The sequence below is a fragment of the Coturnix japonica genome, chromosome 3 (genome assembly GCF_001577835.2).
Source record: "Coturnix japonica isolate 7356 chromosome 3, Coturnix japonica 2.1, whole genome shotgun sequence".
Lineage (NCBI taxonomy): Eukaryota > Metazoa > Chordata > Aves > Galliformes > Phasianidae > Coturnix > Coturnix japonica.
Genome location: NC_029518.1, coordinates 58,895,444 through 58,919,175, shown reverse-complemented (window position 1 = coordinate 58,919,175; position 23,732 = coordinate 58,895,444). Strand labels below are relative to the sequence as shown.

Sequence of the window (23,732 nt, the reverse complement as noted above, 5' to 3'; positions counted from 1 at the left end):
CGAAACTAAAGTGTTGGCAGCGTGTTCTCCCTCATGCATACCCTCAGACTCCTGTTAATTCCTGCCTGCAGGTCTCCTTGAAGCTGTGAAGGTCATCAGGCCATAATGAAATCAAATTAAAGACAAAATGAAAGACAAACTATTTTAGGAATTAGATTCCACAAGGTCTTATTCCCTCCATATTCAGGTGTGCAGTATAATTCAGTTAAAGAAGAGAAAAAAAACAGATAATCATGTTTGCACTGTGTATGTATTTAAGTGTTTTTCCACGTATTGAAAACTTTTTGACAAAATAACAGGCATTGAACACTCACTGGAAATGCATAGGCAACATTATTTGTTTGCTTATGTAATTTTTATTATCACTTTCAGCATCTAATTTAACATCTAAGGAGAAAGTATTATTCTTGAGAGATTCTGGCTAATATAACACCTTCCTCAGATTTTAGTTGTTTCTATAAAACTAAATTTAGAAAAGAAAAAAAAAAATTGTATTTCAGCTTCAGAAAGGCTACATTTTACCATAAACGTAGAGACAGAGGAGAGGACAGAACTGTTTAGGCCATGGGGTTATGTGCAACCAGAATGCGATTAAGGTGAAAGCCCCTAAGGCAGAAATGTTGCTGAAGACTAACACATCGGATGGAAGAAATGAAAATTTTGGGACACATTATAGGCTGCACAAAGTTTACCATAGGGAATATGCACTTTTAAACTTAATAAGAAGCTGGAAGGCAAGATAAAATGTAATCCAAGGTGACAAGATTTTAGCAGTTATTTTAGGCAAATAAGGGTTTTAGTTTTGGAATTTTACTCTCTGTTATGGACCATGACTGAACTGACACACCAGCTTCTGAGCAGCAGGAAAAGGCTTGGGGAAGCATCTGGCAGAACTGATGCTGAATGTGGAACATTCTACCAAAGGAGACAACAGCATACTGCTGTGCAGTCCAGTGGGCTTACATCACAAATACCTGTCTTGAGTATTCTAATTAAATATGCAAATACAAGATGAAAGTATCTTCCTGGATACGCAAGAGGTAATCTACAATGAATAAGAACAACATAATAAACAATGTAGAACTTGTGATTTCTAGAAATGCAACTGTATGCAGTATCATGTAAAGAAAAAAAATAGGTAAGCTACTTCGTGAATTGCAGATGAACAGCTGATCTAACTTTGTTAGATTAATATAGTTGTGTCAAATAAATAAGTTTCATTAGTGTACTGATATGAATTCATCATCCAAACCCATTTACCATGGAGGAATACAGGTGAGAAGAAGGTGTTTGTTGAATGAATTGCCACGAGAACATAGTGAATAAGATCATGTAGAACTATAATGATAATACCAACAGAAAAACAGATTAACTTTTCTTGGAGAGGTGATGGTGGGTCAAGGAAAACATTGCATGTGCTGGACAAATGGAGTAAATTTTTCATGAACTCCACAAGTTAATTTTATTGTCAAGTTAAGTCAAAGCCAAATTAAGTTCCAATTAAAGATGGAAAATATGTGTAAAATCAAAAGCCTTATCAAGACTTATCAAATATGTATTGAAGTGAAAGGAATGTGCTAGGGGAGGCCGTGCTGACATAATCAAGCAACAGCGTCATTCACTCTGGTGGCTGTGAAGGACCTGAAGTGACAAGCCAGATGAACGAAAGGAAAGAGAGGAAAATGAGTCTCATCACAACAGATATCAATTAGATTGAAGAAGATTTATGGCCTAAGTGTGATTTTAATAAGCAGAGATCCCATGTTATTTCAAAAAATCAAATTCAGGACTTTCAGAATTTTTTTAAGTACCAAGACAGAAACTCAGTGGCACTGAAATAGATGGATATCTGTGAGAAGGAAGCAATTATGCCCTTATATGACACTATACCACATCACTGACTAAATGAACTAAAATTTTTGTGACTAAGTCAAAATCCTATTTCACTGGCTAATTAAATGGGAGAAGATGGAAAAACAAAAATACAAAAAAACAAATAACATAATTGATAATGATACCACCACTGACAGAAGTTTGAATTTGATAATATAACAAGTTTTCCAGAAAAGCCGAACCCCAAAACAGTTGCTGTACTCACTCATCCCAAATAAACTGACAGGGAGACAGAAAAAACACCAGAATGTTATTTGAAAATGATCAGAAGGAAATTTTTTGACACAGATAGCAAAGAATAGAAGATCCTACTGATAAATGAATGAAGTGTGGTTGATTATGGAGAGAAGTATAAGAAAGCAATACTTAAATCTTTGATAAACAGAGTATTGAGAGAGAGTGCTGATGGAGTGATGTGGCAATCAAAGTCATAGGAAAAAATCATAGGAAACTATGCACAAATAAGACCAAAGAAATAATAACTAGGATGTTGTGTTTTTTAAAAATTGAATTTATCAATGAATTAGCTTAGATTATTTTTGTTTTACACACCAGCAGGGGTCATCTGCTGACCAACAAATATTTGTCTTCATGCATTGCATACATATTTTTGAATTTAGGTGGAATTCAACATAGTGACTGAGAAAACAAGTCATGGAGCTCATCGCTCAGCACTTTTCTATTTCTCTTGTTTTTGCATTATGTCTTACAGTTTCTTGCATTTCTTGCTGTGAGTAAAACTCACATAAATCAATCACTTAGACTTCATCTGTGAATGGAAAACAAGGTGGTTGGGAAAGGAGGGAATTTATCCCTGAAAATGTGTGCTTCAGCTCTTCAGCTCATGATCTTCATACTACGGCAAGAAAAGCATCTTAATCCTGATCCTCCTGTAGTTTCCTCCATCTCCTCCTTTCCCATGTGCTAGTTTGCTTTTAAAAAGTGTCAAGTAGTAAGGATAAGATACACATCCTCTGCATTTTTTCCCCAGTACCTTCTCACACAGGTTAATTACAAGAGGGGTAATCCATTATGTGGAGAATATTAAAAAGATGCAAAAATCACGATAAAGCAGAACGTGACTTTTTATTAGAGAAAGGATTTTTCATTCCTACAATCACTGAATAGCCTAAGAACTGGTAGAATTTATCCCCTTTTTTTCTTTTTTTCTTTTCTCTCTAGCATAAGTACTACTGAGTGAGATGGGATGAAATAACATTTGAACACATTTCAAGGCCTGAAGGAAGAGAAGATGGAAAGCCTTTCACTACAGGGAACAAGTTCACAGATTCACATAAATGTCTCTGCCTTCTAAGCATGTCCTTTTCTCCTCGTAACTTATACTGACTGAAACAGTAGAGCAGAAAATGTCAGCAAAGATGACAGAAAAAAGTAGTGGTTGCAGATAAACTCTAACATGAAGATTTCCTAGAATCTTATGCCACTGCTGTGACAATAACTTAAAAATACCTTTTCCTATCTGCTATTGTAGAGTTTTGACATTTACAACTGCCGTTAAGCCTGCCTCAAAGCCAGTTCTTTGTATAATGAAGTGGTAATATATGCTTTGTCTAGAATGGCTGCTTTGCTCTGAAAGACCATCCACAGAATCAACACTTACTTATATGTATAAATTAGGTAAGAAAACACATGCTCCTTTGGAAAAAATCAGCACACTATTAGTACTGAAGGATAGCATTTGTGATTTGTATCCCTAGCCCCTTGTGGTTGACTTGCATGTTACACCTGGATATCTGATCCCCATAGAAAATGGTATCACTTAATTCTAGGTATCTCAGTATTCATTTACATGTAGTTTCACTATACCTAGACAGTGTGCCAAATGACAACAGTACAGAAGCCTGTAAAGAGCTCTTAGTCTCCCTTATTTCTCAGTCTGACCTTTTTTCTTTATTATTTTCATTTTTTAGTCTTAATGAAGGACATCAAACAAAGTGGTGATAGGAGGGAAGAAACAACTCCAAAGCTGGCTATTGCCTTTGCACAGCCCTTTGCCAAGCAGATTTGCTGCCAGATTGTCTGGGTAGTTAGGAATCTCAGACGCTCTGATGCCCTTGAGGTCTCAGACACAGCTGCTTAGGAAAACTGCTTTATTGCATCTGAGCTGGTAAGGCAGGCGGTTGCATTCTGCTGAAAGATGACTAGGCTACCATGTTCCATGCTTAGCTACAGTGCTCCAGGAACACTTCCAAGTGCATAGATGTTAATAGGATTTCATTAGTTCAAAATACATGTGCCTGTCTCCTTGCCAGCTTCCTGGCTATATTACCCGGCACTGCTCTTCATGGAGTACAAGATTAATCTGATAGGGTTAACCCTTTTCTTCAAATTAATGGCATTTCCTCAGCAACTCTCCTCTTTTTCTTCTGAAATGATAACCTTTCTTTTCTGCTTCGTTTCTCAGGAATGTTGTAGCCGATGACAGTGAGTTAGGAAACCTGTGGAACTGTATCGCTGACTGTGGAAATCTTATAATAGATACTAATTTTACACTCCTCGTAAGAGAATACCATCCTCATCTCCTCCAGCTGGCATTATGGCAGCTGAAACTGAAAACAGCCATCAAAGGCAAAAAACGAGGTTTGAGGAGCAAAAGACAGTAAAGTGGAAGACAGAGGAGTAATGACTGCAAAAGTTGAGAAAGAAATCATAAAAGGAGGCCAATAGCACTGTTAAAATAACAGTAAACTGTTTTTTGTTGTTGTCACTGTTTTCTTTTTTGTTTGTTTGTTTGTTTTTAATTCCATCCGGGAAAGAGCAGAATAATATTATGAGTCCTCAGAATGTTAAGAAGATATCCAGAGCTAATTTCTGGCCTTCCTTTAGAATACCACATTTGTCATGAACAGTGTTAGTGCCATGAATGGGATGTAAAAAAGGCGGAGTTGTATTGCTTAGTATGACACAGGGTAGAATAAAATTACAGCTTTTCATACACTTATAACCTTAAAAAGTTCTTTTCCACTACTTTGAGTTGCACTTGTAGTCTATTACACTTTTTTTTTTTTTTTTTTTTTTTTCCCCCACCATACTGGAAAAATTGCCATTTCCCAAATAATTTTGTATCTGAAATTAAACATGTGAAAAACTCTTTGGAGATTCTCTCATTAACTGCAGACTGGTAGACAATTTTAACTAACTCTCCTCTTAGGTATTAGAGTAGCAAAATCCAGATGGCTTCCTGCAGCTCCCCTCAGCAACATTTTGTGTGATTTTCCTTTAAAAACGCAAAACTGAATTGCATGTAAAACATTACAAGGAGTGAAAAGCATTGATGGGGAAACTAACAGCAAAAACTTATTCAAGCTGCAAATATATTTTGCTGGTACATTGCATTTTCAGTAAAAAAAAATACCACCTAAGTAGATTTTCCCCATGGATTTACTCCCCAGTGAAAAAAAATAAAATAAAAATTCCAGTGTATGAGGTAATACATATACACATGCATGTGTGTCTATAGGAACATGTTATCAAAAATAATTTATGCATTTCTTTGCAGCCAAATCTTTGTCCGTGCGTTCCATGGATAGATGCATTGGCTTTAGCTACAGTGTTGCCAATCCCTATGCTATGTGCAGTGGGTAATACCTATTGCCTGCACATCAGTGTCTTGCTCTGGTTGCTAAACTGAAGAAATCAGCAGTGAGAAAAGTCCTTTTTTTCTACGAGTGATACAAATGTCCAGGCGCAGTGAGATGTTACTGCAAAATACCACAGGACAACTGAATGTAATTTTGTTTCCTTGTGGTCCTGTTCTTTCATTTCTAAACAGTGCTGCAGATAGCATTCCTACAGCTTTGTCTCTCTGAATACACCCTGTGATCATACTTTTATTACCTTTCCCTTTTCTCTCCATACATTTTGGTATATTTCTATGTCTTGTAATTCCATGGGATTTCTTTTAGGGGAACAGAATTTTAAGTAATTGAACCCAAAGGCCATTAGGTTAATTTTCAAAATGTAAAATCAAAGTGCTTCTTCCCCTGTAAGTCTTGAACATAACACTTCTCTAAGTAGTGCCACTTATTTTAATGAGGAAATCCAAGTGAAAATATCAATGTCAGTTTAACCAGGGACTTGTTATAACACCTCTGTGAGAAAGAGAGACCTATTAACAGTTTTCTCAGAAAATGAAAGAGCTGTGATTTTCTACTGTGCATGTGTTTTAAAGGCCAATAATACAGAGCTACACTGCCCGAGTGACAGCTCACAGCCTCCGTCTGGGAAGAGAAGAAAGGGGAAAAGGAGAGACAGCTCATATCTGTGCAACCAGGTGTTACGGAGCTGCTTGGTGCTGGAGAGCTCCTTATAAACAAGCTCTCTGCTCACTGAGCAGTTCTGCTTTCCACACACAGATCATTCATCTTCCTCCTGATGGGCAGTGTGAGCTGCAGAAGTAACTGCTGTCTTGGGGTTGGCAAATATGTCAACTCCATGGCTTTAAATATATACGTATAAATATACATAGAAAGACAACCAAAACATAAAGGCTGCTCCTTTACTAACATGAAAAAAATTCTCTGTCCATTTCTTATAGAGTAACTTTCGTGTATTTTCACTTCTCTTATCCAGATTTCACAGTGAAGCCGTAGAATTAGCCTGTTAGACTTTATCTAACTATCCACTCCATGGAACAGGGAGAATCTAATTCTTTCTCTGTGAGTGCTTCTGACTTTTAGCATCACTTTCTCAGAGAGATGTTTGTTTGTCTATCTATCTATCTATCTATCTATCTATCTATCTATCTATCTATCTATCTATCTATCTATCTATTTATTTATTTTTTTCCTGACCAGCATAACATCAGGTATCACACGGACTATCCACATTTTTAGATGCTGACAAATTATACTTGCATGGTAAGATATGCTAGAGAGAATGCCACAGTCAAGGGCCATCATTTGCATGCCACATAAGTTAGCTATGAATGAGTGAAAGAGAAGCAATGGATTTGGCAGGATTTTAAGTTCTGATGATTTATCCAGGAGCTTAAAATAAACATTGGCCTGTGCCACATCTGAAGTGGCCATTGCTCAAGATCTCTGTCTGGTGTGGCTGTATTGGTCCCTGACACTTATTTACAAAACCTATATTCTTTTGAGATCATGGCCTGGTTGCAGCCTCTACACTGACTATTTCACACAAATGTAGAAAGCTGTTAAGTACTCTGTACAATTCCAAAAATGATGGTTGGCTGAGAATTAACTGTAAAATGTCTCAATATTTTGTTTAATTGGCTTTGAAATGTACAAAAACACATCCACATATAAACCTGAATTCAAAAGCAACTGGTTAATAAGTATACAAGAAAGCTAAACTAACTCTGTTTCCCTCTGAAAATATGGATTCTACTTATAACTTTTGCAGACATCCTAAAAATGTCTCAACAGATGGAAGAGTTGGTCTAATGATGAAAAAAGTATATGCAAAAATAATTTATTTGCCTATTGGTGGGGAAAGAGTTAATAATTTATTTGGTCAATATTATTCAATTGTCAATAGAGCTGGTAGAATAATTTATAAATTTACAGATGAATAATTTATTCAGTTGATGGTAGGCAGAAATTAATGAAGTAAACAATATTCAAATAACACTTGGTAGGCTCTCAGGCCTAGGTAGGGCAGACACTGAAGGTTGGAAGGATTTCATTCCTCACCTTAGGACAAGCTCTGCATCAGTGCAGTGCATCACTGATGTGCAGCTGTCCTGAATCTGCTTCTGTGGCTTGCTGATAGCAGCCATCCTTGTTCTCTTCCACCTAACAAGGCCAACAAATCTGCAAATGCACCCTCATGGTGCTGGGTGGTTTCTCTGTGTGCCTTTGATGACTGTTGGGAAGCTGTTTGGAAATTCCTCATGATTTCAGTTATTGCTACAGTCAGACCATTTGCTTGCAATGCACAGCAGCAAGAGCTGCAGGTGCTGTTGCAGCCATTCATCTGGTTGAAACCTGTTGCATAGTTGAGAAGTGTGCTGTGCCCTGACTATGTGTACACAAAGTAGGAAGCAGATGGTTTCTCTCAGGAAAGCACAAGAAACTGCTCTCTGTTTCCAGGCAGACTGAAATAAATAAATAAATAAATAAATAAATCTCCAAGACAATCTTGGAGAAAAAAAAAATGATTTCATTGAAAGGGAAATCACCAAACCCACAAGATCCACAGCAGACTCTAAATGTCTGTATGTGTAACTGAATCGTGCTATGCATGAGCTCAAATAACAAAGTGCTAACATGCAAATAGTTAAAAATAACTTCCTTGACACCTCATCTTTTCAAAACATGATTTCACAGGCTTGGTACTGTGATTGCAAAAATAATTTTGAAGCAAATCTTATTTGAAAGTAATTTTTAGATTTTTATGGTTTAATAATATCTTTCCAATATGGCTGTTTGAGGAGGAAGCATTGAGGTGTAACATTCAGAAACACACCATTGCCTTCAGACAGAATCCTCTGGTTTGCTCTGAGTCTGCCCTGTTGCTATTGAATGGATACATAACAAATCCAGTTTGAACATTAACTGTGAGCTGCAGCAGAATACCATTAATAAAATGTATTTCAAAATAGCTTCTGTGGTGTTATAAACTCACATTGTAATAGCAGTCATAAAAACACAAATACAAACATGATGATGTGAGCAGTTTTTGTTTGTTTGTTTGTTTGTTTGTTTGTTTTTTCCAGTTTTCTATGTGCTATATTTAATGGCAGATATATGTGCAGTTTGGGATGAAAACAGATGCCCTTTATGAGTAGACTACATGGAGGAATCAGCTGGCTTATATCCTCTCAGTTTCTAAAGGGGTTTTTCTACTCTTTGTTCCTTTATTAACTATAATCTGCAAGCCTTAAAAAAAAAAAAAAAAAAGAGTGAAAGTTTATGAATTATACACGGTCACAGTTTATTAGTGCTCCATGCTCAGACTCTTGGGAGTCACTGGAGGAAGAGCTTTGAGCAATATCCAAATTTTCAAATGGATTCTCCATTTCTTTATCTCATTCAGCTTTTGATATGATGCATAAATTATTTAGCAGGACTACCATTATTTCGTTAGTTTGCATTGTCCTCTGGCACCATGTCTACAGAATTATATTCATTTTGCATTTGCAATTGCTAGACTTAAAAGATATCAGTTAATTCTTACTTTCTTCAGACCCCTCATTTAGTATAATGATATGTGATGGACTGGAAAGGAAAAAAGAATTTTACTTTGGCCTTGAATTCTGTATATTCTTCTTGCTGCCATTTCACCATATGTAACTGAAGTTTATATGGGAAATTTTTCTATTGTTTTCATTTTTATTCCCCCAGAAGGGCTGCTCCAAAAATAATGCTTCTTGTTTTTTGTTTAAGTTGGCCCACTGTCTCAAAGACATTAGAGTTTGAACCTTCCCATCAGTATTCCATTACATTTTGTTGCCTTGTGACAGATGGCAGCAGAGGGGCAGTCTGACAAAATGGTATAGAATCTTAGAATCACAGAACCACAGAAACATAAGAGTTGGAAGAGACCTCTGAAGACAATCCAGTCCAGCTACCCTGCAATGAACAGTGACTCCACAGATAGACCTGGTTGCTCAGGGCCTTATCCAGCCTCACCTTGAAAATCTCCAGGGACAGGGCATCAACTACATCACTAGGCAATCTGTTCCAGTGCTTCATCACCCTCATTGTAAAAGATTTGTTCCTTATATCTAGCCTATATCTACCCTCCCTGAACTTGTTGCCATTTCCCCTTCTTCTATTGCCACAGACCCTGCTAAAGAGTCTTTCCCCTTTTTTTCCTGTAGATCCCCTTTAGATACTGAAAAGCCACTGTTAGGTCACCTTGGATTCTTCCCTTCTATAGGCTGAACAGCCCCAGATCTCTCAGTCAGTCCTCATAGTTGAGGTGTTCCATTTCATGGATCATTTCTGTGGCCACTGTTTGGATGCTAAAGGCATCTCTCTTGCTAAAGAGGAGGAAAAATGAAAAGTTCTAGTAAGAGTGGTTTCTAGACATTTATATTAAGCCATGGTTCCCCTTGTGCAAAGGAGACCTGCAGATATCTGTTTACAAATCCCCATCTGTGAGGAGGTTGCTGTGCTGAACAATGCACTGTGAGAACCTGAGGAGATGCTGAGTGGCGGCACTGGCCTATGTGCAGCCCCGACAGGACAGAGATTGACAGTGTTCAAGTAAACAATTCACCTCCCATCCTCTCCGCAATGTGTTTACTCTTCTCAAGTGCAAGATCACAGACCAAAAGAAGAAAGCAATATTACAGTATTAACCAAGATGATTTCACTAGTATCAGATGTGAATTATTCCACTGATTTCTTTCAAATTGCAGAGTCCTCTCTGCAGGTTAACTCAACCCTTCTGTCTTTGAAGATGATTCTCTCTATACTCCATGAAAATCTTGCTGCTAAATAACAACCTTATTTTTCATTTTAAGTATTCACTTTCTTATATACCAAGGTCCTGTACCAATATTCAAAGCAATTCTCATTCTTGGGAGTGGCAAGCACTTTTACTCATATGACTGTATTGACTGTATTGTGTATGACCAAATTTAATGTATGTAGTAGTCTGTGAGACTGAGCACCATTGATTATAAATAAGAATCCAAGAAGATGGGATGATGCTGGCGAACAGGTTAACAACAAAGTCAGACACTGGACAGTGTAATATGAGACAGGGTTCCTACCTATTCAATTGGAGTTACTGGTCTTACTGTCATCTTTTTATTAGCTACCTAATGGACTACGTATTGCAGAGATGTCTTTATGTTGTTAGGTCAGAAGGAAGTTTCTAACTTCAGTTTTGTAGAACACAGGCATATAGTAAGTACAAAGGTACCATGGTGTTGAAGTTTTACACATGCTGAAAATCCTCCTTTCTTCTATTGCAAAGGTTTGTTACATTTATATCAAACATTTTTTCTTTCCTTTCTATTATTTGACACTTCTTAAATTTTAATTTTAGTTTTTATTTTTTTTGGCCCTGAAGTGTACAGGTTTAGAGCCATTACCAGGTGAATCTACCCACAAAAGAGATATCACATCACCTTCAGTAGATTTCTCAAACTAACCCATGCCAGAGGTACCACTCCATGTATGAGACTCACATCTGCAGGGATTCCAGGAGCACAGCGTTTCCCCTGCAAACAGATGCAAACAGTGTTTCTTTGCTGTGAGGTCCCTGCTGCCTCTGCTCTTTTCTTCTCCCCAGCTTTCTATTGATGGGAAACCTCTGCCAGGAAAAAGCTGCTGAGCTCCTGTCCAACATCCCCATTCTCCCAGGCAGCTCAACTTCAGGCTTAGTTCACACTGCTGTGTGAAGGGCAGGGATGATTAAAAAGAAACAAAAGTCTACCTTCATCCTCCTTGTCTTAAACCTCCACAGCTCTATCATCAGTGTATGCTGGAGAAACCAGCCACAGAACTATGAATATGTTTGTACACTTTGATGTACCAAGAAAGAAAGAAAAAAGTAATCTGTCTTTTATCTCCTAGAACACTAACAGCTTCATTCCATCTATGAAAATAACAAATACTTGCTTTGAAATGAAGTCTGCCAGCTGAATAGTAATGGGGAAGCAATTCTGCAGAATAGTATCGAGTATCTAATCTGCATTGTAAAGAGAAAAGAGAAGGAGGGGGAAGAGAAGGGAAGGAAGGGGAAGAGAAGGAAAGGAAAGGGAAGGGAAGGGAAGGGAAAGAAGGGAAGGGAAGAAGAAGGGAAGGAAGGGAAGGGAAGGGAAGGGAAGGGAAGGGAGAGGATGAAGGGAAGGGATGAAGGGAGAAGGGGGATAAGGGAAAGGGAATTAAAAAAGGGAGAAAAGGGTTGGAGATGAAATAGGGGGAAGGGGGGGAAGAGGGGGAAGGAGGATAATGGGAAAGGGAAAGGACAGGGGAAATAGGAAGGGTAGGGAAAGGGGAAAAAAGGGAAAGGGGAAAAAAGGGAAAGGGAAGGGAAGGGGAAGGGAAGGGAAAAAAGAAAAGAAACAGAACAGAAAAGAAAAGAAAAGAAAAGAAAGAAAAGATAAAGAAAAAGAAAGAAGAAAAAAAGAAAAAGAAAAGAAAAAAAAAGAAAGAAAGAAAAGAAAAGAAAAGAAAAAAAGAAAAGATATATATTTAGAAATAAAAAAGAGAAAAGAAAAAGAAAAGAAGAAAGGAAGAACAAGAAAATGAAGAAAAAGAAAAGGAAGAGAAAAAAAGCAAGACAAAGAAAAAGAAAAGAAAAGAAAAAGAAAGTCTTGAAAAGAAAGCAGGAAAAGAAAGAAAAGAAAAGAAACAGATAAAAGAAAGAAAGCGAAGAAATGGGTTGAAATAGCAGTCCTATATGTTGCTGTCTTCGCTCCCTCTGTCTCCTTCTGAGAGGGTACTTTCGGTGTGGTGTTTTTTGTGGCTTTCTGCTAACAATGCTGTTTTTGGTTTTGGGGTGTTGGGTTGTCTTGCGTTTTGGGGGTTTGGGGTGTTGGCGTTGTGGGTGGGTGGTGGGGCGCTTGTGTGGGGTAGTTGTCTTGTTTGCTGTTTGCGTTGTGTTGATATTCATGAGGGTTGATACACTTCCGAGGTTACTGAAGGGGCTGGCCCTAGAGCTTCAATATGAGGCCTCTAAAGATATAAATGTTATGCAACAGCAGCTGCTAGGCTTATCCCTTGAACAAACAGTAGATAATGCAATTGAGTTTGCTTTTGGCCAAGGAAGATCTGTTCAGAAGTGCATCTAATACTTTAGATAAAAATATTGGATCAGATTGCTTAACCCCTAATCTAAATAACTTGGGGTTCTAAACAGTGGCTCTTCTGCTGTTGCATTGATGTCCATCCATTGGTTTATCTTGTTGATCCGGTTTCCCCAGACTTTTGTCCCAAACCTTGGTGGCTGCATCACTGTGCTAATAGGACAGTCCCTCCTGTCCACAGTTGTTTTTTTTTCAGATTGCAGCTTGAAAAACACGCTCTCATTCCACTGATGACTTCTTCTTCTGCTTAGGGTACTCACTTTCCCAACCAGAGCCCTTTCCGTGCCCTGCCAGAATCATAAAAGTAAATTGATTCAGAGACCTTCTGCTGTGGACTGGCACGTGCACGTACTGAGCTGTACCAACCATCTGCCTTATAGGAAGAGAGAGCTCTTTGAAATTCCTGTAGAAGAACAATACTATTGTTGCCGATAATTAATAGTCAGCATGAACACAAAACCATTCAAAACTGAATTAAGTCTCAATCAAAAAAGTTGTGTGATTTATAATTGATTTCACTTTAAATTCAATCAAGTTGTCTATCTTTTTTTTTTTTTTCAACTAGATAACAGCCTAGTGATGTCTGTTTTTCCAAAGAGACTAAGACTGAAACAAAACTGTTTTGTTTTGTTTCATTTTGGGGGGGAGTGGGAATTTGGTAGTTGTTTTCTTTCATGTTCTTTAAATGTAATCACTGTTTTTTTTTTTTTTAAAAATTATTTTTATTTATTATTATTATTATTATTATTATTATTATTTATTATTATTATTATTATTTAAGGAAGACCTTTTTTAATTAAAATTGTACAGAGAGTTCAGTCAAGATTATGCTTTTTTGGAAGTTTATCATTAAGTTGTGCAGAATGAAAGATACTCTGTGTGTTTACTTTCTCCCAAAGGGCCAGATGAAGTTAAAATGAGCCTTTGTGCCTGCTAGCACATACAGACCCCGTGAGTCTCCTAAATTCCTGCTCTGCAAAGGCTGCTGCATACTGAGAAAAGGAAATATCATTACCTTTCTTCAAAATGGCTGATTAAGTTTTCCCTGGTTCCTCCTTTCAGAGGATCAGACTCTAACATAACATATATGGATGCTAAAGAGCCCAGCTGGTTGGTTCAGCTTTAAGTTAAATAACATCAGCATTCTAGTTGGATGGGGAATTATACAGTTGTTAAGTCTGTTCATCCCTATTCTTCTGTGTGCTGACTAATAGTTTTAATTTATCATAGAATCATAGAATCATAGAATGTACTGGGTTGAAAAGGACTACAATGATCACCTAGTTTCAACCCCCCTACTACGTTCAGTGTTGCCAAACACCAGACCAAGCTGCCCAGAGCCGCATCCAGCCTGGCCTTTGAATGCCTCCAGGGATGGGGCATCCACAACCTCCCTTGGGCAACCTGTTCCAGTGCATCCCCCCCTCTGTGTCAGAAACTTCCTCCTGGTATCTAACCTAAATTTCTGGTCTCAGTTTAAAACCATTCTCCCTTGTCCTATCACTATCCAACCTTGTGAACAGCTGTTCCTCCTCCCGTTTATATGCTCCCTTCAAATACTGGAATTTAGTACTTCCGGTTTTCCTCTTGCTCAAGCTTTAGGAAACTGCTGAATAACAGTTGCATTAGAAGGAGGGACAATGTACACTGAGTTCTATTTTAGACTGTGGCACTTAAGCTCTTGGAAAATTGTAATAATATAACTAAATAAGTTAGCTCCTGATGCTACAGGGAAGACCTTACTAAAAAGTCCAAGTCTCCAAATACCTGAGCTCTTGTAGCTAGCAGCTACATTACAAGGGGATATTATTAAAGAAAAACCTCAGCATACATGCTGCATTATGCAGGATGAAGGGAGGAATCCCAAATAAGAATGATCAAGGATCACTGGAAATCAATGCAACAGGATTTGTAAGAGTGATGTAGGAAATTCTGCAGCTCTGTAAGTGAATCCTTGGCAAAACAAATCAATATTGTCTATCACTCATTAAAGAATGACCACCAGAATGATGGGGTTTCAGCATCAGAATCTAAAAACTGGTTAAAGACATACTGTATCAACACATTAAAAAACAAACTACATTTCATTGTGTCTGAACAGTCTAGCTTCTGTCTTGGGCAGTTAGAGTTGTCAGGGCACAAATATGGACCTTTTCCTTGCTATCTCCTCAAAGTAAAGAAGAAAGACAAAAACTGGCTTTGATATGTATGTTCCACTTTTCCCAACAAGGTGATGTATTTCTGTTGTGAGCCCAAAACTGTGATTCTGAAGGACAATACTGTCACTCTACAGCACAGCTCCAGAGCATGCTGTTCTTCTCTGAAGAGAATTCCCATCGGTCAATAACTGCTCTTCTCAATTCCTACTTGTAAAAGAGGTAGAAAATTCATTACATTCTTCTTGCACTGTTTTCCTTAACTGAATTATATTTGCCACTGTAAAAGACCTATTGATTAATTTAATAGATCTTTTGTTCTTTCCACGGATTAATGTCTTACTTTTTTCTTTTTTCTTTCTCTTTTTCTTTTTTTTTTTTTCTCTTGACTTCTTGTACAATTTTCAATATGTCTAAGTATTCTGAAAGCTTTGTAAGCATTTTTTTTTTTTTTTGTTTAAACTTTTCACTTTTTTTGTCCCTTATGTATCACTCTGAGCAGGGGTGAAATCACACAAGCACACAGCAACTGCCATCCACTAACAAGTCCTTTCTCTGTAGGGTGATGTCTGGTGCAAAGATGACAAGTGTCAAAAAGTATTTGTCACTCAGAAAGCTGATATCAGGAACACTGGGCCAAAAGTTGACTCCAGTCTCCAACAGGGCTGGGTTACAGTATATGTGATCTTTTTTTTTTTTTTTTTTTTTTTTTTTTTGTCTTTAGCAAAGAATACTCTGACAGTACTTCTTGATTCTCACCTCTTCTTTGGCTGGAGCCGTGGGAAGGCAGTCTGGGTGTGAAGCTGCAATAAATGCGGTGGGCAACATGATGGAGTAGAGGAAGCAGGATGCAATTCTTAATTACACAAATTCTCCGCAGTCAGTGCCCTAAATGTCAAAAGTCTAACCAGGTGATTTAATAGAGACTGCAGTCGACTTCAGAGCTACATACTGAATAGTCACATTCCTGTGGATGCTAGTCTTAAATCACTGTTTCAGACCGCACTGTTCACACAGCACCGAGCATCTAGGCTTTTTGCAATTTTCCAATTGTGTACAGCAATTTTCTTGTTGATGTTTAGACATGATTGGCATAATTTGACAATCTGGCTTATTAGTTTGCTTTGTAACTATGTAAAACTCTGACAATGATTATCCCAGTTGACTGAGGACATGCTTCCTGTGACACAGTAAACAAATGTAGCAAAGGAGGCTCTTTCCAAGTGATTACTTCAATACTCTGATGCAAATGTTAACTTATTTCAGCAGCTCAGAGCTACACTGAAAGTCTCAGTGAATCCTGAAGACATGAATCCTCAGCTCCATTCAGCATGGACTACAGTAGCCAAAATTTTATGCCTGTAGCCTTTTCTTCCATCTCCCATTATAATGCATGCTGCATTATAATGAAAACATTTATTAAACTGCCTGCAAAAGGATATTTCTTTGAAAAAGAAAATATTTCTGAAATTTGGTTCCAAATCTACCAAATTCCTTGGAGGAGTGTTTTTTATGATAAATCAGCGGGAAGAATTTTTATGGGAAGAATATGTAACAATAGCTTGGAAAAATTAAATCAACCTGCTCATTAACCTGCTTGCAGAGAAAATCCTCTTTGCTCTGAAGGTTAGGATCTAAGACTGCTCCTCAAATCAAATGATTTTTCCTTATGAATGCTATTGTCCTGTTCTCTTCTGTAAGCTATACTTGGGTAGTCTATGGACATATGTAGGGGATGTTTTTCAGTTGACCGCAAACATCAGCTCTGATTTGTATGGAGAAAATAACACATGGTATTCCCTGGGGAAAATATCATTACCTTAGTTTTTGGAGCATCTAATTACAATAAGCCTCTATCACACTCACAATCTACCCTAATTATCCAGGGAATTGGTGATGTTTAACAATGAAGGAAAGAGTGCTCCAGTGTCCAATTAAGGTTTTCTTTGAGGATTAATAAATCATGTCTCATCAGCACCATTGACCCAGAGGTGTTAATCTTCACCTTATCATTCTAATCGCGGAGCAAAATTCTGAAGATCAAGACCAGCAGAATGGTTGAGTTAATTGTTTCATTAGTCTGATGAAGTCTTTATTCCCATGTTCGATAATACACTATTCCCTGAGCATCCATCCATGCTCTTCTACAGAGCAGAAAACAAAATAATATGAAGAGTGCCATGGCCATTTGTTGCAGGTGACTGTTGGCTTGGACTCTGCTCTGTATCTGGCTTTTTTGATATAAATGCTGATGCTAAATTTGTGCACTGTAACAAGGCACTGTGAAGATGATAAACAGTCAAAAGCAGTTTTAGCACATCTAAATACAGTTGCAAAAGGAAGTAAATCATGTAGTCAATAATGGAAAAAAAGACTTAGCAGTTATCTGCCCTGCAAACAATATCCTTAACTAGAAGGCATAAACAATACTGTTTTACTTAATGGTAAGAATCCAGATATTTCACTGATAAGAGATTTATTATTATTATTATTTTTTTTTCCATTGACAAGCCTCCAGCCATCATGGAGAGCATGGTAAACTGAGTTAAAATATGTTCCTACCCACTAAAATAAAGGAGAAATCAAATTTCAACTGTATTTCCAGTGTATTTGCATTATTTATCTTTCTAGGTAATCAAGTATACTAGATTCTTTTGTCATGAACATTTACAAAAAGTACTGAGTTAACATTGAATAAAACATTTCAAAACCATTTATTCTCAAGCAGTTCCTCTTCATGATCTGAGCTGAGCAGGAAAGGAAAAGGAAATTAATACCTTTCTGGACATAGGTCACATACTCATGTCATTGAACAAAGACAGAGGGCAAAAGATGTGATTAAAGCCAGAATAATTTCATGGGACAAGTACAGGAGAGAAAGGAGGTGTGCTGGACTAGTGAAAGACTTGAATTTGTAATCTTTTTTCCTCTTCATTCTTCCTTCTCCTTGTCTTCCTTTTTTTCTTCTAAACAAAATACAAATCTCTGCTTTCCCTCCTGTCATTCACTCACAGCCCCAAAGAAGAGGGAAAGCAGACTCTTCCCTCACTGAAGATGTAAAGACTAAAGATGCTGTGTTGGATTCAATAGCACAGCAGCACATTTGAAATAAAGCAAGCATTAAGTTAGGGTTAAAGTGTTAGATGAGATAAAAATGAGTAACAAAAACTTGCTTTAACAAGTCTTGCACCTAGGGAGGAATAATTGCATCCACCAGTACAGGCTGGGGGATGATCTGCTGTAGAGGGGCTCTGCAGAGAGGGACCTGGGTGTCCTGGTGGACAACAGGTTGGCCATGAGCCAGCAGTGTGCCCTCGTGGCCAAAAAGGCCAATGGCATACTGGGGTGCTTTAAAAAGAGCATGGCCTGCAGGTTGAGGGAGGTGATCTTCCCCCTCCACTCTGCCCTGGTAAGGTCTCATCTGGAATACTGTGTCCAGTTCTGGGCTCCCCAGTACAAAAAATACAAGGATCTGTTGGAAAGAGTCCAGCAGAGGGCCACAAAGATGGTGAAGAGCCTGGAGCATCTCTATGAAGAAAGGCTAAGTGATCTGGGTCTGTTTAGCCTTGAGAAAAGATGACTGAGAGGGGACCTGATCCAGGTTTGTAAATATCTGAGGTGTTGGGGGGCAAAGTGGTGAGGCCAGACTCTTCTCAGCAGTATGTGGAGACAGAACATGGGGAAACAGCCAGAAACTGGAGTATAGAAAGTTCCGCATGAATGAGTGCAAGAACTTCTTTACAGTGAGGGTGACAGAGCACTGGAACAGGCTGCCCGGGGTGGGGGGGGTTGTAAAGTCTCTTTCTCTGGAGATATTCAAAACCTGCCTGGACACCTACCTGTGCAACCTGGTGTAGGGAACCTGTTTTGGCAGGGGGGTTGGACTCGATGATCTCTGGAGGTCCCTTCCAACCCCTATGATTCTGTGATTTATTTTCTGAAGCTCAGGTAAAGCCTTTTCTTTTACATACTGAATTCACTCCCAAATAACAGCTGAACAAGAAAAGAATATTAGCACAACTGCTAATGCTGTTTTTCATAAAGATTTCTCAAAGAAAGTGGAACTCTGGGATAGTTCTCTCAGAAACTATTTCATATACAAATTACTGTTTCTTTCTTTCGTTCTTTCCTTCTTTTTTTTTTTTTTTTCCTTAAAGATATTTCAAATAGATTCATTTTAGAATAAAAATAGGTAAGCTAAGTCTGTATTTCCTTCACATCACTGTCTTTAAAAAGAAAAAACAACTTACAAATCAAAGCATGCATCTAACAAGTCACTTAAATGGTTATCTTTACTAATAAAGTTTTGAGACTACTTGATTATTCTCTTTTCCCTTACTTATCATCCTCTCTCCCCTTCAACAATTTAGTATTCAACAAAACGCTGCCAGGCATACAGTGTTCCCAAGGTCACTCCACCAACCTCTTTCAAGGTCCCCATTAAAACTCTCTTGTAGTCTAAGACTGCGAATAAAACAAAATTAATCCTACCTTACCCTCCAGCCTAAGAGGATTCAGACTCACATATCTCACCTCCCTGGAGAATTACAGTTTCTCTAACTATGGGCTGCTGATTTTATGTATGCACAAGCATATGTGAATGCACAGATACAGAGAGAGATAGACAGAGAACAGCACTGCTCCTAAAAAAGCTGTTTTATTTTACATGAAATAATTAAGGATTCCTTGGGCCAGAGAGCAGGACAGAACATGATCACAGAGCAGCAATTAGGGCACTCAGCAGGGAAAGAGAAGACTAGGTTTTTGCTCTTTGCTTCTAAGACTACTTGTTATTTAAACCAGTTACTGCTCTTTAAACATGTAGCTGAGTTCTCCCCCCAGCCTGGCTGATGAAGTGTGTGAACCCTCATGTTCCATCTGACTGGTTAGGTGCAGCAGGAGGGCCTCCAGGGAAAGAGGTTTTCCCTCACTTGCTGCACTGGGGCAGCTTCTGGTTTTGCGTCTTCACTGGAGCATCATTTAGATGTCTTAGACATCATAGATGGAAGGAAAAACTTTTTCTCTCAGAAAGTGGTCAGGCACCGGAATGGCCTACCCAGGGAGGTGGTGGAGTTGCCGTCCCTGGCAGTGTTCAAGAGGCGTCTGGATGAGGAGCTAGGAGATATGGTTTAGTGGCTTGTGCTAGCAACAGTAATGGAAGGACATTTGGACTAGGTGATCTTGTAGGTCCTTTCCAACCTTGTGATTCTGTGATTCTATGATTTCATCAGATCACTGTCATGTTGTGTTACTCTGAAATTCAAAAAACATCTCTGAAAGCTCAGAATTCACAGCTGTATTACTGCTGTATAATCGATGCCGCTCCTCTTATTTAATCCCTAAGATTTATAGAAGAAACAGATCTTTCCAAAATTGAATGAAATCACATTATTTTTTATACTGTTCTTAGAAAAAAATAAGTGTGGAATAGCACTGGAAAGTGTGCTATTGATAAAATAAAATCATTTATGCAAAGAACTTTGTTATGAGACAAGTGAAATGTTTGGAAAGCAGTTAATGTCAGATTTTTTCCATTCATATTATTATTTTTTATGATGCTGGAGTCTTTGTCAAAGACCTGGAAGAATATTTTTTGCTAAGAGGTAGCAATTTACAAATTTTGGTCAAAAGGTCCTGGTAGTAGTTTTTAATCCAACAGAAAAAGCTATAACATTCATTTTGAAAGTAGTCATAATTGTAGTTTGTATTTGATTCTGTAGGGGAAAAAAAAATAAAAAATAAAAAAAAAAAATGTAACTGCTAGATGTATTTCCCTAAATTGGTTTGTATATCCCTAGCTGAGGATAATGCAAGCTCCACCAATTTGGAGTGGTATTTGGACTACCACTCAGGGATCACCCCTTTCTCTTCAGCTAGCCTTCACTCAACAGAGTTCTCAACAGAGAGTAGGGCCTCTTGTTGCAGCCTTCAACTTTTCAAACAGAAATTTGTGCCAGGCCTATTTCAGATAAGTGCATGCCTCCTTAGGGACAGCAGGATTCCCCTTCTGTCCTGTTCTTGTCCTTGGCTCTTGTTGAGTGTAATTTATATCACTACACGCTTTCATTGCAACCAAAGATTTTTTTTCTTTCTTTCTTTTTTTTTTTTTTTTTTTTTTTTTTTTAAATGAGTTTACTCTGCAATATTAGACTGCAAGCTCAGCCTGGCAAATTTGTCTTCTCTAACATCTGATTTCTTCTCTTTGCCATTTATTTTTCTTCACCTGGCTATTTTCACAAAGAAATTTTGTCAACATAGCTGCTCTCAGCATGGTGCCCATACTACCTCAGTAAAGGAAAAAAAAAATTATGTCTGGACATGTGTAGTCTTGTGGAAAAGGGGCTTATGTCACTCCCTGTCAATCCTAGCAGAATAGCTAACAGTATTTGTGAGGGGTGGTGCCCTTTAGGAAATAAAAAGAAGGGGAAAATACCCAAAAAACAAAAAACAGAGAAGAAGAAACAGAGAAAAAGAAAAATCAATATTGACTCTTGACACATTTTCATTTACATCCCTGCATGGCTTTCAGTCTGGTCACAAATCAATATGCAGCTTTTAACACTGCTCAACTAGTTTGTTCTTTGTAAAAGGAGAGAGATTTGCCTCAAGTGGCTTGTTTTTCCCTTTGGGCTCTGGGCAGACTCTCCATCATTAACACAGTGTGATTCTTCGAAATGAAGTTGAGTTTATTTGACTGCTCTTTCTGTGAATGATCAGAAGAGCTTGAACTGTAATATTAATCACACAACACTTTCTTCATCACCACTTACAGTCAATTGACTTTGTACTTAGTGAAAGCGTCTTAAGCAGCCAACTTTAATGCACCAGAGGGTAAGAAGTCAATAGGAGGAAGAAAGATTTATTTTCAAAACACGAAGTATACAGCCTGTGGAGCTGCTGCCTCCGAAGCTCTGAGCACTCTATCACAGTGCAGATGTGCTATTGCATTTTTGGTATTTGCATGATGAAGGCATCTGCATTACCTCAGTTTTCTTGTGGAATCATACTCCTCAATCAGCTGCAGCTTCTCCTTCAAGCTCATGTTTACTTGGGAGATGAAGGAACCCAGTAGTTTAAAAACTATTTAGTTTCAATTCAACTGTCTTCAGATTTCAGCAGAGAAATTTACTAACGCATGAAGCAGATACCTTCTGTTTCAGCTAGACAGATGACTGCTACTCAAATGTGTCATGCTAATAGTGATACTCAGGCACTTAACAAATACCATTTTGCCTAGGATACTATTGATATCTTAATATCCGCTTGCTATGAAATGTGGACCTTCAAAAACATGCCTTTATTATAGATCAAATTTTGAAGATAGATATCTACATGAGTACACATGCCTATTGATAATCACATTAACAATGTTGGGTTTTTTGCCCTCGAAGTCTCAGCACATCAGTTTGGGATATTTCTAGCACATCAAGCCTCCACAGAATCCTCGCTGTTAAGGAAGTACAAGCAACACTGAAAACAAGAGCCTAGAGGGTACATTTATTGTATGCAATAACTTAGTAGTGTTCTTTGCTAGAAGCAGATTCTGCATGAAAATACAACATGCCATAAAATGGGCATTCATGACCTTTTTTTTATTTTACAGCATATTTTAAACGTGCATGACCAGAGAATTCTCACTTGTGTAAAAGAACAGACTGCATAGCTTTCTGGGGGATTCTTTTAAAATAAATAGAATTCTTCAGTGGTGCCAAAGTAACACCTAGAACAAGTTAACACTGTATCTCCAGATTTTTCTTTTTCTGCCTAACTATATACATACATACACACATAAACTAAAGTATGGCAAATTAATAAATGCTCATATGCTGAACAAGTTTCTGATTACCCTGTTAAGTAAAACTGTTTTGCTTCTGTTTTTCCCCTGTATGAACTGAAGTTGACTGAAATGATAAAGTAAGCCTCATTTGGATGGAACACACTGAGCTTATTTTACTTGAGACAGATTTTGCTGGTTATGAATTTTTCAAAATTTCCATTGACTGGCCCAAATTATGTGAAGCAGCTGTCAGTCTCAGACTGTGGAAATCAATTTTTATTTGACAATCCAAGTTTTCTTGACATTTGTCTCTAAGGAGTTTCAAGTTACAGGACAACATGTGTTTTCCAGTGGAAAAGAACAGACTCAAAATAAGAATAAAGAAGGACTTTCAAGGACACTCACAGAGAGAAAATAACAAAGGCGTTCTTTAAATCTGTATTCTTATTTTCTTGTAGGGGCTTAAAAACTTCTTATATCAAATCAGGGAAGGAAAACAAGTAAAAATAATGATATAATTAAAATGTATCCGGATTTTAATACGGAAATAAATTCTGCATATCATAGATTTTGCACAGTACTTGAGACCTCAATTCCTAATGCAATTCCAACATGCACTTTTTCTCAACTTTGTCCATTGACATTTACAAAATAGTAGGAAAAACTCAAACTAATTGCTTAATTAGGAAGCATAAAGTCATATTTCCTCAGGAGCGGATCTGTTTCAATACAGCTTGTACACCATGTACTAGTACCAAACACATACGTCTTGTACCGCTACTCACCAGAAAGTCCATTAAATGACAAGTCCAAAAGCACACTCCAGATGTTTTACACTGCTCCACCAAGAAGGGTTGTGGTAAAATACCCCTTTTTAAAGGGACTGACTATCACACAACAGCTACAAGTGCAGACAGTGCAGGGCAATAGCAGTGGGAGAGTGTGAGCCAAACATTGCTCAGCAGCCCAGTTCTTCCCTATCGGGTGGCAAACAGAAAAGGTTGCAATGACTCTGCTCAGAGCACACACATCCCTTTCTGAAATTTTGTCCCCCTAGTTGGACAAAAAATGTGAGAAGCACTTTTATTCTGAATTCATAATAGATTTAAAATTTCATACCCATTATAATAACACAGCTCTTCTGATTTCTTTT

At 37.8% G+C, this 23,732-nt stretch overlaps 1 protein-coding gene across 5 annotated transcripts in view; it reads right to left on the bottom strand.

Annotated features, from left to right (window-relative positions):
* Nucleotides 1-23,732, bottom strand: part of HS3ST5 (heparan sulfate-glucosamine 3-sulfotransferase 5) — a 182,608-nt gene that overhangs the window by 10,884 nt on the left and 147,992 nt on the right. Inside the window, exon 1 of one of the 5 annotated variants that reach the window (XM_015858787.2) lies at nucleotides 23,365-23,672. The exons of the other annotated variants lie outside the window; for them this stretch is intronic. The gene's annotated coding sequence lies outside the window, so the exon portion shown is untranslated. Of the gene's footprint in view, nucleotides 1-23,364; nucleotides 23,673-23,732 lie in introns of those variants that run through there. 5 annotated transcript variants of the gene reach the window in all.